The 16,185-nt window shown below is 41.3% G+C and overlaps 4 non-coding genes across 4 annotated transcripts; all 4 read right to left on the reverse strand.

Moving 5' to 3' along the window:
- Positions 1 to 323: 323 nt before the first annotated feature.
- Positions 324 to 487, reverse strand: LOC135035077 (U1 spliceosomal RNA). The gene has a single exon (XR_010230159.1). It is a non-coding gene; the product is annotated as a U1 spliceosomal RNA (small nuclear RNA).
- Positions 488 to 637: 150 nt separating this feature from the next.
- On the reverse strand, positions 638 to 801 carry LOC135035183 (U1 spliceosomal RNA). The gene has a single exon (XR_010230255.1). It is a non-coding gene; the product is annotated as a U1 spliceosomal RNA (small nuclear RNA).
- A 674-nt stretch (positions 802 to 1,475) lies between these two features.
- Positions 1,476 to 1,638, reverse strand: LOC135035114 (U1 spliceosomal RNA). Its single transcript, XR_010230195.1, has one exon. It is a non-coding gene; the product is annotated as a U1 spliceosomal RNA (small nuclear RNA).
- Positions 1,639 to 1,790: 152 nt separating this feature from the next.
- On the reverse strand, positions 1,791 to 1,954 carry LOC135035173 (U1 spliceosomal RNA). The gene has a single exon (XR_010230245.1). It is a non-coding gene; the product is annotated as a U1 spliceosomal RNA (small nuclear RNA).
- Between the last annotated feature and the right edge of the window lie 14,231 nt (positions 1,955 to 16,185).

Here is a 16,185-nt window from a genome sequence, read left to right on the forward strand (position 1 = left end):
ATGACCCCTAGTTCGCATTAAACACCCCCACCCTCCTTCAGTGTGGGGCTCATGTTGGCCATGCCCCAGCCCCTGAAGCATTCAAGCTGATTTCTTGCAGCAGCTGGGTACTGTAACAGCTCCAGAGCTGCTCTGTAAGGCAAGTAAAAGGGTGTGGGCCCTGCAGCACTACCTGTAGTTTGCATTGTGCATTGGAAGGCACAAAGTAAGCAGACGGGAGGAGAAGTCAGGATAGTGCACAAGGTTATAGAAGGGAGGGGCTCAAGAAAAGAGAAGTGGAAACAGACAGCATACTAGGCTGGAGAGAGACCTGAGACAAAGAGATCTGAATTATACGAGAGCCGTCCAGGGGAAACACAAATTATGCAGTCAAGTTTCCCACATTTGGGGAAATCGCAAGGGGCAGCACACCCAGAGTGCAATGGGTGAGCCTTGCCCTGGGAGAAGCACCTTCATGATCATAGTATCTCACCTGGCAGGTTAGTAGGAGTTGGGCTAGAGCTGGGGAGGGTCGCTGCTCGGGCACTACCTTTCAAGTGAAGGAGATCCAACTGAGGCAGCACAAGGGAACTCTCAAAAGAAGAACAAGGCTAGAGGAAGATCTGAGACAAAGAAATCTGACTTTACCAGAGCTGACCAGAGGAAAGCACAAACACAGTCCACCACTACCACAAATAATGCAGTCGAGTTTCCCACATTTGGGGAAATCACAGGGGTCAGCATACCCAGAATGCAATGAATGAACCTCACCCTGGGAAAACAATCTTCATGACAATAGTATCTCCTATGCAAAATAAGTATGATTTGGGATAGGGCAGGGGAGGGCCGCTGCTCAGGCACATCTCTGTCAAGTAAAGGAGATTCAACTGAGGCAGCACAAGGGAACTCTCATCTGGGGACAACAACTGCAGGGAGAACACATATTTTCAGATGAACATGGGGTGGCAGAAGGCTGCCTAATACTGAAGCACCCCCAAACAACAAACCAAATGCAACAACTAGTGCAAGCATTCCTGGGGGATGGCCTGCAGCAGATGGATTTGAATATGGTGATGTCATCCAAGCAGTGGGTCAAAGTTGGCTTCAACCCTCGTCTGCATATGAAAAGAGAAAAGGAGCGTGCAGGGCATGGAGGCCTTTTGTGGTGCTTGGATGACCCCAAGTTCGCATTAAGCACCCCCACCCTCCTTCGGTGTGGGGCTCATGTTGGCCATTCACCAGCCCCTGAAGCATTCAAGCTGATTTCTTGCAGCAGCTGGGCACTGTAACAGCTCCAGAGCTGCTCTGTAAAGCAAGTAAAAGGGTGTGGGCCCTGCAGCACTACCCGCAGTTTGCATTGTGCATTGGGAGGCACAAAGTAAGCAGACGGGAGGAGAAGTCAGGATAGTGCACAAGGGTATAGAAGGGAGGGGCTCAAGAAAAAAGAAGTGGAACCAGACAGCAAACTAGGCTGGAGAGAGACCTGAGACAAAGAGATCTGAATTACATGAGAGCCGACCAGGGAAAACTCAAATTATGCAGTCAAGTTTCCCACATTTGGGGAAATCGCAGGGGCAGCACACCCAGAGTGCAATGGGTGAGCCTTGCCCTGGGAGAAGCAACTTCATGATCATAGTATCTCACCTGGCAGGTAAGTAGGAGTTGGGCTAGAGCTGGGGAGGGTCGCTGCTCGGGCACCCCCCTGTCAAGTGAAGGAGATCCAACTGAGGCAGCACAAGGGAACTCTCGAAAGAAGAACAAGGCTAGAGGAAGATCTGAGACAAAGAAATCTGAATTTTACCAGAGCTGACCAGAGGAAAGCACAAACACAGTCCCCCACTACCACAAATAATGCAGTCGAGTTTCCCACATTTGGGGAAATCACAGGGGTCAGCATACCCAGAATGCAATGAATGAACCTAACCCTGGGAGAACAATCTTCATGACCATGGTATCTCCTATGCAAAATAAGTATGATTTGGGATAGGGCTGGGGAGGGCCGTTGCTCAGGCACATCTCTGTCAAGTAAGTTGCATTTGATTTGTTGTTTGGGGGTGCTTCAGTATTAGGCAGCCTTCTGCCCTACCATGTTCATCTGAAAATATGTGTTCTCCCTGCAGTTGTTGTCCCCAGATGAGAGTTCCCTTGTGCTGCCTCAGTTGAATCTCCTTTTGGAGAAGACCTCAATAAGATTGTAGCTGATCTGGCTACTGCTAAAACAGCTTGCCTACCTAGTATGACTCCTACCACGCAGAAGGCTAAAAGTACTTTTCTTGGCCCTTTCATCCTCCAGGTAAAGCGTACCCAAGGTCAGGCATACCCAAAGCAAGCTCATGTTTCCAGACCTGCCAAGCCCAGACTGAAGCAATCCTGGGCTGCCCATCAGCCTGCTTCCAAAACGGACAAGCCTGCCGCATGACGGTGCAGGCCTCCCTCTGGGGGATCCCAGGGTGGGGGGCCCGACTTCTAGGTTTGGCAAAGAAAGGTATAATTCTAAGCTAGAGAATTCTGTTTGGAGCTCACCTTGTACTTTGTGAAGAAATAATCAGCATTGTGGCTGAGCAGATACATGTAGTGTGTGGCTGCAAACTGCATGGATCTGCTGCGTTGTAATGCTGATTCTTTTTTTTTGCAAAGTACCAATAGCTTCATATAATGTTCACAATTTTTATGCAGGATCAAATAGCTCAATAGGTAGGGTGTTTGATTAGAATTCAACAGGTTATAGGTTTGAATCCTGGGTATGGTAGTTTGAGATGTGTTATTTAATAAAGTATGTTGTTCTGACTGCCGGCATCCTATCACCTGGGATATTATACTAAATAAATGGAGTTGATCAATTTTTTTTTTTTTAACTAGGGACAATTTCCAGATACTTCTCTTTATAACTGAGATTGCCCCCTGGAACTTCACATCAGTTGACAACTATGCATGAGTGGGCAGTGCTTGCCCTGGATCTGTCCACCCATTTATGTCCGCCATAAAATAAAGCATGGACTAACAGTTATCCTGGGCGTACACTACACAATTATCTGTCAGGCTATCTATCCAGTCTGGATGGATGGAATGAAAATCTGGTAATGTATAGGAGCAAATGTCAATTAACCATTTGCTCCCAAACACTAGAAAAGTGGTCAAAAATGGTCATTACACAAATTGGTTAAACCCAAAATTTAACCAATTTGTTTAGGGGACCATTTTTGTCCATTTTTTAGTGTTTGAGAGTAAATCGTTGATGGTCATTTGCTCACATAGATAACCGGATTTCTATTCCAACCAGCCAGTGTTGGAGAGATGGTCTGCCAGATTACATAATGCATACCAGAGCCATAACTAGACTTTTTGGTGCCCTGTGACAGAGAATTATATGCCCTCCCCCCCATTTTGCAATATGGACAAAAGGCGCATGCCTTGTGGGGAAGGGGGCCATAACAAGATTGGTCTCAGAGAAAGCACATGAGATATGAAGATATATCTAGTATACTTGACAATCAATGGTTTGTGGTTTTGCAGGGGTGCCCTCCTTAAATGCATATACAGTCACACATGGCATGTTTGTGTAAATGGCATATCAGCAGTCAGCACTAACTGGTGGACATGCCATTTGTACAAGTAAGCCATGTGTGACTAATATATAAACATACTTTATTAAATAACACCTCAACTATCATACCCAGGATTCAACCTATAACCTGTTAAATTCTATCAAACACCCTACCCATTGAGCTACTTGATCCTGCATCTATTCTAACCTCCAAAAACAGATCAGTTGCATTTTCCAGCGTGTTTTGTTTGCGCCTTTGCAAATGTCTTACATCGACAAACTTATTTAGTACTATTTTGCAATAGGGTTACATTGTCGCAACATTGTGTTCCCTATTGCTTGATTTTTTAAATGCAAAAATTGATAAAGACACCTGATAATTGCTCTGTGGAGTCTTCTTTTGTGGTCTACTTCTTATCTACATTTAATTCCCTACCTATAATCAAGGCATTTTTAATGCTGGGTGCTGCCAGGACGTGAGGCCTACCTAGTCTTAGATCTGAATTTGAATGTACTTGTGAACTAACTTAATTTCCTACTTCTAATTCATTCCTAAATTCACTACTTACATTAATCCTGTAGTGGGCATTTTGAGCCTTCAATTGTGGGCATTGTTTTGTGTCCAGACCAGCAGCTGGTGGTGTGCATTTGCTGGAAAGGCATCGAAGACCTCCGATATGCTGCATCTCCTGATGTGTGTCTGCCTCAAGTGGCTGTCAGGCAAATGCATGCTAGACACCCCATTCCAAGCTGATTGTGACATCACGGAACATGCATCATAGAACAGGCATGCTAGAACATGGGTCTTCAACCTGCGACCCTCCAGCTGCTGTGGAACTACATATCCCAGCATGCCCTGCCTCAGTTTAGCATACCTTAAAAGCAAAACTGTAGCAGGGCATGCTGGGATGTGTAGTTTCACAGCAGCTGGAGGGCAACAGGATGAAGACCCATGTGCTAGAACCAAACCGCAGGTACATTGAATGCTAGCAAGCTGAATGTTTAAATCCTTTTTGTTTCCGCAGCATTCCAATGCGGAAGATTCCATGGAACCAGAGATTATTCCATTGAGAAGGACATGCTGCCTGGATGACTGCACTGTGCAAATTAAATCACGGAGCCAGTTGGCTTGTGGGTGGCTCTGGTGACTGGGTGGTTGGGTGGGCGGTGTGTCGGAGGTGGAGCACATGCAAATGAATGTGTATCATCCAGCTAGTGAGAGAGAAAACTCATGCAGGAGTGTGCCTGCTTGTCAGTGAGTTATGCACCTTGCCAGACGTCAAATCTACATGGAGCAACTGGAGGGGACAAGAGCAGGTTTGGAAATATAGACAGAAGAGCATATATGCTGGCGCATTCTCCATGATTGTGTCAGCTTATGTTTTGGTGCACTGCACTTTCACTAAGTTTTAGCCATTTTGTTTAAACGCAAGTGTAGTGCTTCTCGCTCTTTTGGCTGTGATATTGTATTGTGGTTGAAAGAGTCTGCTGGAGGGATTGTTTTCTTCATTGGCGAGAGACTGAAGATATTCCAGGATGGAAGGCTTGGGAACACATATCGTTTTTCAGTTGTGGAAGAGTTGAAAGACCGGATTGGACTACATTCTATAGTAAAGGGTATCTTTGTATTTATTAATCCTCCCTTTATATGTGTCTGTCTTTCAATAAAGCTTTGGCTTGTGATTCCGTCACCCTCTTACACTCCACACCCATAGCCTTATTAACTATTGTATTGTTTAAATGTATAGTGCAGTTCATGATTTATAGTGTAGGCTGACCTGTGCTGTAGTTCTTGAACTGTACTATACCGACAGCATTTGTATTGTGTTTTGGCTGTGCTGCAACACAGTACTTATGTGTGTAATGTTTATGTATGTTTTTTTGCTTCTTTATGTCAATAAAGACTGCTTTTTCAATCCAATATCTGAAAACAATCAATGTTTATCTTTGATGGCAATAGAAGTGGTATGATATTTGCTGCTTTTGAAAGGCAATATCTGATATGTCCCCCTATCTGGGAACCATATATTAAATGGCTTTTCAGAAAAGGGAGATGGGAGAAGAGCTTTCAGTACTTGTAGGACCGATGCACATTTCCTATTCTAGCCTCCAAAAACAGATTCAGTAGCATTTTCCAGCGTGTTTTGGATGCGCCTTTGCAAATGTCTTACATCGACAAACTTATTTAGTACTATTTTGCAAATAGGGTTACATTGTTGCAACATTGTGTTCCCTAATTGCTTGATTTTTTTAAATGCAACAATTGATAAAAACACCTGATAACTGCTCTGCGGAGTCTTATTTTGTGTCTACTTCTTATCTACATTTAATTCCGTACCTCTAATCAAGGCATTTTTAAATGCTGGCGGCTGCCAGGACGTGAGGCCTACCTAGACTTTAGATCTGAATTTGAATGTACTTGTGAACTAACTTAATTTCCTACTTCTAAATTCATTCCTAAATTCACTACTTACATGAATCCTGTAGTTGGGCATTTTGGGACTTCGATTGTGGGCATTGTTTTGTGTCCAGACCAGCAGCAGGTGGTGTGCATTTGCTGGAAAAGGCATCGAAGACCTCCGATATGCTGCATCTCCTGATGTGTGTCTCCCTTAAGTGGCTGTCAGCAAATGCCTGCTAGACACCCCATTCCAAGCTGATTGTGACATCACGGAACCATGCATCATAGAACAGGCATGCTAAAACATGGGTCTTCAACCTGCGACCCTCCAGCTGCTGTGGAACTACACATCCCAGCATGCCCTGCCTCAGTTTTAGCATACCTTATAGCAAAACTGTGGCAGGGCATGCTGGGATGTGTAGTTTCACAGCAGCTGGAGGGCCACAGGATGAAGACCCATGTGCTAGAGCCAAGCCGCAGGTACATTGAATGCTAGCAAGCTGAATATTTAAATCCTTTTTGTTCCGCAGCATTCCAATGCGGAAGATTCCATGGAACCAGAGATCCTTCCATTGAGAAGGACATGCTGCCTGGATGACTACACTGTGCAAATTAAATCACGGAGCCAGTTGGTTTGTGGGTGGCTCTGGTGACTGGGTGGTTGGGTGGGTGGTGTGTCGGAGGTGGAGCACATGCAAATGATTGTGTATCATCCAGCTAGTGAGAGTGAAAACTCATGCAGGAGTGTGCCTGCTTGTCAGTGGGTTATGCTCCTTGCCAGACGTTAAATCTACATAGAGCAGCTGGAGGGGACAAGAGCATGTTTGCAAAATATAGATAGAAGAGCATATATGCTGGCGCTTTCTCCATGATTGTGTCAGCTTATGTTTTGGTGCACTGCACTTTCCTCCACTAAGTTTTAGCCATTTTTGTTAAGCTCAAGTGTAGTTGCTTCTCGGCCTTTTGGCTGTGATCTTGTATTGTGGTTGAAGGGTCTGCTGGAGGGAGGGATTGCTTTCTTCATTGGCGAAAGACCAAAGATATTCCAGGATGGAAGGCTTGGGAACACTATCCGTTTTTCAATTGTGGAAGAGTTGAAAGACCGGATTGGACTACATTCTATAGTAAAGGATGTCTTTCTATTTATTAATCCTCCCCTTATATGTGTCAGTCTTTCAATAAAGCTTCGGGCTTGTGATTCCCTCACCCTCTTACACTCCACACCCATAGCCTTATTAACTGTTGTATTATTGTACAGTTTAAATGTATAGTGCAGTTCATGATTTATAGTGTAGGCTGGCCTGTGCTGTAGTTCTTGAACTGTACTATACCATCAGCATTTCTATTGTGTTTTGGCTGTGCCGCAACGCGGTACTTATGTGTGTAATGTTTATGTATGTTTTTTTGCTTCTTTATGTGCATCGGTCCTACAAGTACTGAAAGCTCTTCTCCATCTCCCTTTTCTGAAAAGCCATTTAATATATGGTTCCCAGATAGGGGACATATCAGATATTGGATTTCAAAAGCATCAAATATCATACCACTTTTATTGCCATCAAAGATAAACATTGATTGTTTTCAGATATTGGCTTGAAAAAGCAGTCTTTATTGACATAAAAAAAAACATACATAAACATTGCACACATAAATACAGTGTTGCAGCACAGCCAAAACACAATACAAATGCTGACGGTATAGTACAGTTCAAGAACTACAGCACAGGCCAGTCTACACTATAAATCATGAACTGCACTATACATTTAAACTATACAATAATACAACAGTTAATAAGGCTATGGGTGTGGAGTGTAAGAGGGTGAGGGATTCACAAAACCGAAGCTTTATTGTAACACAGACACATATAAGGGGAGGGTCAATAAATAGAAAGATATCCTTTACTATAGAATGTAGTCCAATCCGACCTCTGTGCTCTTCCACAACTGAAAAACAGATAGTGTTCCCAAGCCTTCCATCCTGGAATATCTTTGGTCTTTCGCCAATGAAGAAAACAATCCCTCCCTCCAGCAGACCCTTCAACCACGATACAAGATCACAGCCAAAAGGCCGAGAAGCAACTACACTTGAGCTTAACAAAAATGGCTAAAACTTAGTGGAGGAAAGTGCAGTGCACCAAAACATAAGCTGACACAATCATGGAGAATGCGCCAGCATATATGCTCTTCTATCTATATTTTGCAAACCTGCTCTTGTCCCCTCCAGCTGCTCTATGTAGATTTAACGTCTGGCAAGGTGCATAACCCACTGACAAGCAGGCACACTCCTGCATGAGTTTTCTCTCTCACTAGCTGGATGATACACAATCATTTGCATGCGCTCCACTTCCGACACACCACCCACCCAACCACCCAGTCACCAGAGCCACCCACAAGCCAACTGGCTCCGTGATTTAATTTGCACAGTGTAGTCATCCAGGCAGCATGTCCTTCTCAATGGAAGGATCTCTGGTTCCATGGAATCTTCCGCATTGGAATGCTGCGGAACAAAAAGGATTTAAATATTCAGCTTGCTAGCATTCAATGTACCTGCGGCTTGGCTCTAGCACATGGGTCTTCATCCTGTGGCCCTCCAGCTGCTGTGAAACTACACATCCCAGCATGCCCTGCCACAGTTTTGCTATTAAGGTATGCTAAAACTGAGGCAGGGCATGCTGGGATGTGTAGTTCCACAGCAGCTGGAGGGTCGCAGGTTGAAGACCCATGTTTTAGCATGCCTGTTCTATGATGCATGTTCCATGATGTCACAATCAGCTTGGAATGGGGTGTCTAGCAGGCATTTGCTGACAGCCACTTGAGGGAGACACACATCAGGAGATGCAGCATATCGGAGGTCTTCGATGCCTTTCCAGCAAATGCACACCACCTGCTGCTGGTCTGGACACAAAACAATGCCCACAATCGAAGTCCCAAAATGCCCAACTACAGGATTCATGTAAGTAGTGAATTTAGGAATGAATTTAGAAGTAGGAAATTAAGTTAGTTCACAAGTACATTCAAATTCAGATCTAAAGACTAAACACAAAACACAAAATAAGACTCCACAGAGCAATTATCAGGTGTCTGCATTGTTGCATTTAAAAAATCAAGCAATTAGGGAACACAATGTTGCGACAATGTAACCCTATTTGCAAAATAGTACTAAATAAGTTTGTCGATGTAAGACATTTGCAAAGGCGCAAACAAAACACGCTGGAAAATGCAACTGAATCTGTTTTTGGAGGTTAGAAAAGATGCAGGATCAAGTAGCTCCATGGGTAGGGTGTTTGATTAGAATTCAACAGGTTATAGGTTTGAATCCTGGGTATGATAGTTTGAGGTGTTATTTAATAAAGTATGTTTATATATTAGTCACACATGGCTTACTTGTACAAATGGCATGTCACCAGTTAGTGCTGACTGCTGATATGCCATTTGCACTAAAACAAATTAAAATGGTAAAAGTTATTGTACTTTAAGTAAAAATAAAAGCTAAAATATCAACCCCAGTTTTGGATTACTTTAATGAACAAAAAAAAAATGCATATAGCAAAGGATAGTTTCAATCTGCCTACCTCTGGGTTATGGGCCCAGCATGCTTCCATTGCAGTACTCTGCTGCACATGTAAGTGCAAGAGATCCTGAAGCACTCACTCATCATGCGAAAGTACCAATGTGTTTCTTCATTGGTTGCTGGAAGAAACATCTTACAAAAACTCTCCAGATTATTGACTTTTTAAAGTTTTTCTAGGAAACGTTCTAGATGAATGCTTATTAATCTTTGTCAGTATGGACTTTTCGCAAAGTGTCTCTGTGGCGCAATCGGATAGTGTGTTCAGCTATTAATCAAAAGGTTGGTGGTTCAATCCCACCCAGGGACGTAATTGACCTTGTAATCAGATTTTGGTGATATTTAAGTAGACAAGTCAAAATTGCAAACCCCCTCTTATGGTGTAGGGTACCTGGCCTTCTCTGATGTAATCAGATTTGATTAAGTGATTTTATAAAAAAACAGCTAGGAAGCACAATTTAGCAGTGGGTTGCAGAGAAAAAGAAAAATGCTGGCAGAAAAATCCAATTGAGTGATTAAACAGCTCTTCATTTTCTGGCTTTATTTTTATGATAACAAATTTGTTCTCTGAAAAGTGTCCACAAAGCCAAGTATCTGATTAACATCTTTGTAGGGATGTTTTTTCACCTATTACTAAATTAAACTTGCTTCATTGGAAAGGCAGCAAGATGCATCCTCATTTCAATATCTACGGAAATAATACAGGTTGACACCAGGAAACATTAACGCCACTGCATCTTTGCTGTTTTCTCATGTGGAAGTCTGTTTAATGTGAAAACAAGGTGATATCTAATTAGCACACAGGTAAGGAATTAAGAAAATCTTTATTTAAGGGTGAAGATGTTTCTCACAAAATCGTTGCCCCAATGCATCATTGAAATTCAAGCTGGAAAGATGATTTTAATATATCACTTGTACATTTTGTATTGCTCTTCTGGTGACAATGTAGTTTGTTTTTGTCAATTACCATTTTAATAATAGGGTAAAGAAAATTAAGTGGATTTTTGAAAGAAAACAATACTGTCAATATACTATTAAAACAAATTAAAATGGTAAAAGTTATTGTACTTTAAGTAAAAATAAAAGCTAAAATATCAATCCCAGTTTTGGATTACTTTAATGAACAAAAAAAAAATGCATATAGCAAAGGATAGTTTCAATCTGCCTACCTCTGGGTTATGGGCCCAGCATGCTTCCATTGCAGTACTCTGCTGCACATGTAAGTGCAAGAGATCCTGAAGCACTCACTCATCATGCAAAAGTACCAATGTGTTTCTTCATTGGTTGCTGGAAGAAACATCTTACAAAAACTCTCCAGATTATTGACTTTTTAAAGTTTTTCTAGGAAACGTTCTAGATGAATGCTTATTAGTCTTTGTCAGTATGGACTTTTTGCAAAGTGTCTCTGTGGCGCAATCGGTTAGTGTGTTCAGCTATTAATCAAAACGTTGGTGGTTCAATCCCACCCAGGGACGTAATTGACCTTGTGATCAGATTTTGGTGATATTTAAGTAGACAAGTCAAAATTGCAAACCCCCTCTTATGGTGTAGGGTACCTGGCCTTCTCTGATGTAATCAGAGTTAGATTTGATTAAGTGATTTTATAAAAAATCAGCTAGGAAGCACAATTTAGCAGTGGGTTGCAGAGAAAAAGAAAAATGCTGGCAGAAAAATCCAATTGAGTGATTAAACAGCTCTTCATTTTCTGGCTTTATTTTTATGATAACAAATTTGTACTCTGAAAAGTGTCCACAAAGCCAAGTATCTGATTAACATCTTTGTAGGGATGGTTTTTCACCTATTACTAAATTAAACTTGCTTCATTGGAAAGGCAGCAAGATGCATCCTCATTTCAATATCTACGGAAATAATACAGGTTGACACCAGGAAACATTAACGCCACTGCATCTTTGCTGTTTTCTCATGTGGAAGTCTGTTTAATGTGAAAACAAGGTGATATCTAATTAGCACACAGGTAAGGAATTAAGAAAATCTTTATTTAAGGGTGAAGATGTTTCTCACAAAATCGTTGCCCCAATGCATCATTGAAATTCAAGCTGGAAAGATGATTTTAATATATCACTTGTACATTTTGTATTGCTCTTCTGGTGACAATGTAGTTTGTTTTTGTCAATTACCATTTTAATAATCGGGTAAAGAAAATTAATTGGATTTTTGAAAGAAAACAATACTGTCAATATACTATTAAAACAAATTAAAATGGTAAAAGTTATTGTACTTTAAGTAAAAATAAAAGAGCAAAAATATCAATCCCAGTTTTGGATTACTTTAATTAACAAAAAAAATGCATATAGCAGAGGATAGTTTCAATCTGCCTACCTCTGGGTTATGGACCCAGCATGCTTCCATTACAGTACTCTGCTGCACATGTAAGTGCAAGAGATCCTGAAGCACTCACTCATCATGGGAAAGTACCAATGTGTTTCTTCATTGGTTGATGGAAGAAACATCTTACAAAAACTCTCCACATTATTGACTTTTTAAAATGTTTCTAGGAATCGTTCTAGATGAATGCTTATTAGCCTTTGTCAGTATATACTTTTGCAAAGTGTCGCGGTGGCGCAATCAGTTAGTGTGTAAGGCTATTAACCAAAAGGTTGGTGGTTCAATCCCACCCAGGGACTTAATTGACCTTGTTATCAGATTTTGGTGATCTTTAAGTAGACAAGTCAAAATTTCAAACCCCCTGTTATGGTGTAGGGTACCTGGCCTTCTCTGATGTAATCAGAGTTAGATTTGATTCAGTGATTTTATAAAAACAGCTAGGAAGCACAATTTAGCAGTGGGTTGCAGAGAAAAAGAAATATGCTGGCAGAAAAATCCAATTGAGTGATTAAACAGCTCTTCATTTTCTGGCTTTATTTTTATGCTAACTAATTTGTTCTCTGAAAAGAGTCCACAAAGCCAAGTATCTGATTAACATATTTGTAGGGATGGTTTTTCACCTATTACTAAATTAAACTTGCTTCATTGGAAAGGCAGCAAGATGCATCCTCATTTCAATATCTACTGAAATAATACAGGTTGACACCAGGAAACATTAACGCTACTGCATCCTTGCTGCTTTCTCATGTGGAAGTCTGTTTAATGTGAAAACAAGGTGATATCTAATTAGCACACAGGTAAGGAATTAAGAAAATCTTTATTTAAGGGTGAAGATGTTTCTCACAAAATCGTTGCCCCAATGCATCATTGAAATTCAAGCTGGAAAGATGATTTTAATATATCACTTGTACATTTTGTATTGCTCTTCTGGTGACAATGTAGTTTGTTTTTGTCAATTACCATTTTAATAATAGGGTAAAGAAAATTAAGTTGATTTTTGAAAGAAAACAATACTGTCAATATACTATTAAAACAAATTAAAATGGTAAAAGTTATTGTACTTTAAGTAAAAATAAAAGCTAAAATATCAATCCCAGTTTTGGATTACTTTAATGAACAAAAAAAATGCATATAGCAAAGGATAGTTTCAATCTGCCTACCTCTGGGTTATAGGCCCAGCATGCTTCCATTGCAGTACTCTGCTGCACATGTAAGTGCAAGAGATCCTGAAGCACTCACTCATCATGCGAAAGTACCAATGTGTTTCTTCATTGGTTGCTGGAAGAAACATCTTACAAAAACTCTCCAGATTATTGACTTTTTAAAGTTTTTCTAGGAAACGTTCTAGATGAATGCTTATTAGTCTTTGTCAGTATGTACTTTTTGCAAAGTGTCTCTGTGGCGCAATCGGTTAGTGTGTTCAGCTATTAATCAAAAGGTTGGTGGTTCAATCCCACCCAGGGACGTAATTGACCTTGTGATCAGATTTTGGTGATATTTAAGTAGACAAGTCAAAATTGCAAACCCCCTCTTATGGTGTAGGGTACCTGGCCTTCTCTGATGTAGTTAGATTTGATTAAGTGATTTTATAAAAAAAACAGCTAGGAAGCACAATTTAGCAGTGGGTTGCAGAGAAAAAGAAAAATGCTGGCAGAAAAATCCAATTGAGTGATTAAACAGCTCTTCATTTTCTGGCTTTATTTTTATGATAACAAATTTGTTCTCTGAAAAGTGTCCACAAAGCCAAGTATCTGATTAACATCTTTGTAGGGATGGTTTTTCACCTATTACTAAATTAAACTTGCTTCATTGGAAAGGCAGCAAGATGCATCCTCATTTCAATATCTACGGAAATAATACAGGTTGACACCAGGAAACATTAACGCCACTGCATCTTTGCTGTTTTCTCATGTGGAAGTCTGTTTAATGTGAAAACAAGGTGATATCTAATTAGCACACAGGTAAGGAATTAAGAAAATCTTTATTTAAGGGTGAAGATGTTTCTCACAAAATCGTTGCCCCAATGCATCATTGAAATTTAAGCTGGAAAGATGATTTTAATATATCACTTGTACATTTTGTATTGCTCTTCTGGTGACAATGTAGTTTGTTTTTGTCAATTACCATTTTAATAATCGGGTAAAGAAAATTAATTGGATTTTTGAAAGAAAACAATACTGTCAATATACTATTAAAACAAATTAAAATGGTAAAAGTTATTGTACTTTAAGTAAAAATAAAAGAGCAAAAATATCAATCCCAGTTTTGGATTACTTTAATTAACAAAAAAAAATGCATATAGCAGAGGATAGTTTCAATCTGCCTACCTCTGGGTTATGGACCCAGCATGCTTCCATTACAGTACTCTGCTGCACATGTAAGTGCAAGAGATCCTGAAGCACTCACTCATCATGGGAAAGTACCAATGTGTTTCTTCATTGGTTGATGGAAGAAACATCTTACAAAAACTCTCCAGATTATTGACTATTTAAAGTTTTTATAGGAAACGTTCTAGATGAATGCTTATTAGCCTTTGTCAGTATGTACTTTTGCAAAGTGTCGCTGTGGCGCAATCACTTAGTGTGTACGGCTATTAACCAAAAGGTTGGTGGTTCAATCCCACCCAGGGACGTAATTGACCTTGTTATCAGATTTTTTTGATCTTTAAGTAGACAAGTCAAAATTTCGAAAACCCCTGTTATGGTGTAGGGTACCTGGCCTTCTCTGATGTAATCAGAGTTAGATTTGATTCAGTGATTTTATAAAAACAGCTAGGAAGCACAATTTAGCAGTGGGTTGCAGAGAAAAAGAAATATGCTGGCAGAAAAATCCAATTGAGTGATTAAACAGCTCTTCATTTTCTGGCTTTATTTTTATGATAACAAATTTGTTCTCTGAAAAGTGTCCACAAAGCCAAGTATCTGATTAACATCTTTGTAGGGATGGTTTTTCACCTATTACTAAATTAAACTTGCTTCATTGGAAAGGCAGCAAGATGCATCCTCATTTCAATGTCTACGGAAATAATACAGGTTGACACCAGGAAACATTAACGCCACTGCATCTTTGCTGTTTTCTCATGTGGAAGTCTGTTTAATGTGAAAACAAGGTGATATCTAATTAGCACACAGGTAAGGAATTAAGAAAATCTTTATTTAAGGGTGAAGATGTTTCTCACAAAATCGTTGCCCCAATGCATCATTGAAATTCAAGCTGGAAAGATGATTTTAATATATCACTTGTACATTTTGTATTGCTCTTCTGGTGACAATGTAGTTTGTTTTTTGTCAATTACCATTTTAATAATCGGGTAAAGAAAATTAAGTGGATTTTTGAAAGAAAACAATACTGTCAATTATAAGGGCACGGTCGTGCCCTTATATTAAGGCTGAATCGAACAAACGGAATTCTCCCATAGGGAACTTCTGAGATGGGGGCATGGTTTTTGAGGGGCTACACCTCAAAACTGATAGGACGTACTGAGCTGAAATTTGGCATGGACGCGTAGAATCGTCACCCGCTGCTGCAGGCCAAATTTCAGGGCAAAATAATAAAAAATGAGGAATTGGGAGTAAGCTAAAGTTCCAACTGTCAGTTTTTTTCTGCCACTCCCTCTGTGGCTTTTTGACAACGTTTTCCTATAGAGTGAATGAAGATTTTTTTGGGAAGGCATAACTCAGGATAGAGGACGAATTAAGACTTGGGGTTTGTTTTACTAGATAGAGTATGCCCCAGTGTAGTGCCTTTTGGGGTTGTGGTTTTTCAGAAAGTTATAGGGTTTTTTTAATTAAGAGAAATATGCCCCATTATAGAGATAGGGCATTTCAATTTATTGCGCCTGCGCAGTGACCGCCAGCAGGGGGTGTACAGAGAGTAGCTCTGGCAGTTGGGCACGAGGAGACAGAGCGGGAAGGAGTCACGTGGAGCTGCAGGAGGACAGCCAGCGGTTCCCGGCGTGTGAGTTCATTGAGGTCCATGAAGCGGGAGGAGATCGCCGGAGCTGCGTAGCACTGGGTGAGTTCTGTCAGGCAGCCCACCGCTGTGTACCCAGCTTCCACTTCTCCCCCGCGTGTCCGGCCACCCTCCCCTCTCGCCCGCCCGGCCACCCTCCCCTCCCGCCCGCCCGCCCGCCCGCTCGCCCGCCCGCTTGCCCGCTGTGTGCCCGGCCGCCCGCCGGACCTTCCCTGGTGGCTGCCTACGTCTCCTCCCCGCGTCTGTGGTGCGGCTGGCAGTAGGAGGCGTCTCGGGCAGCTGTGTCCGGCCACTCCTCCCTCCTCCTCCTCCCGCTGTGTCCGGCCCTCCCTCCCTGCAGTATGCGGTATTTATCAAGGTCTCTATGGTCACCAGTCAC

This window comes from Pseudophryne corroboree, unplaced genomic scaffold (genome assembly GCF_028390025.1).
Source record: "Pseudophryne corroboree isolate aPseCor3 unplaced genomic scaffold, aPseCor3.hap2 scaffold_595, whole genome shotgun sequence".
In the NCBI taxonomy this organism is placed as follows: domain Eukaryota; kingdom Metazoa; phylum Chordata; class Amphibia; order Anura; family Myobatrachidae; genus Pseudophryne; species Pseudophryne corroboree.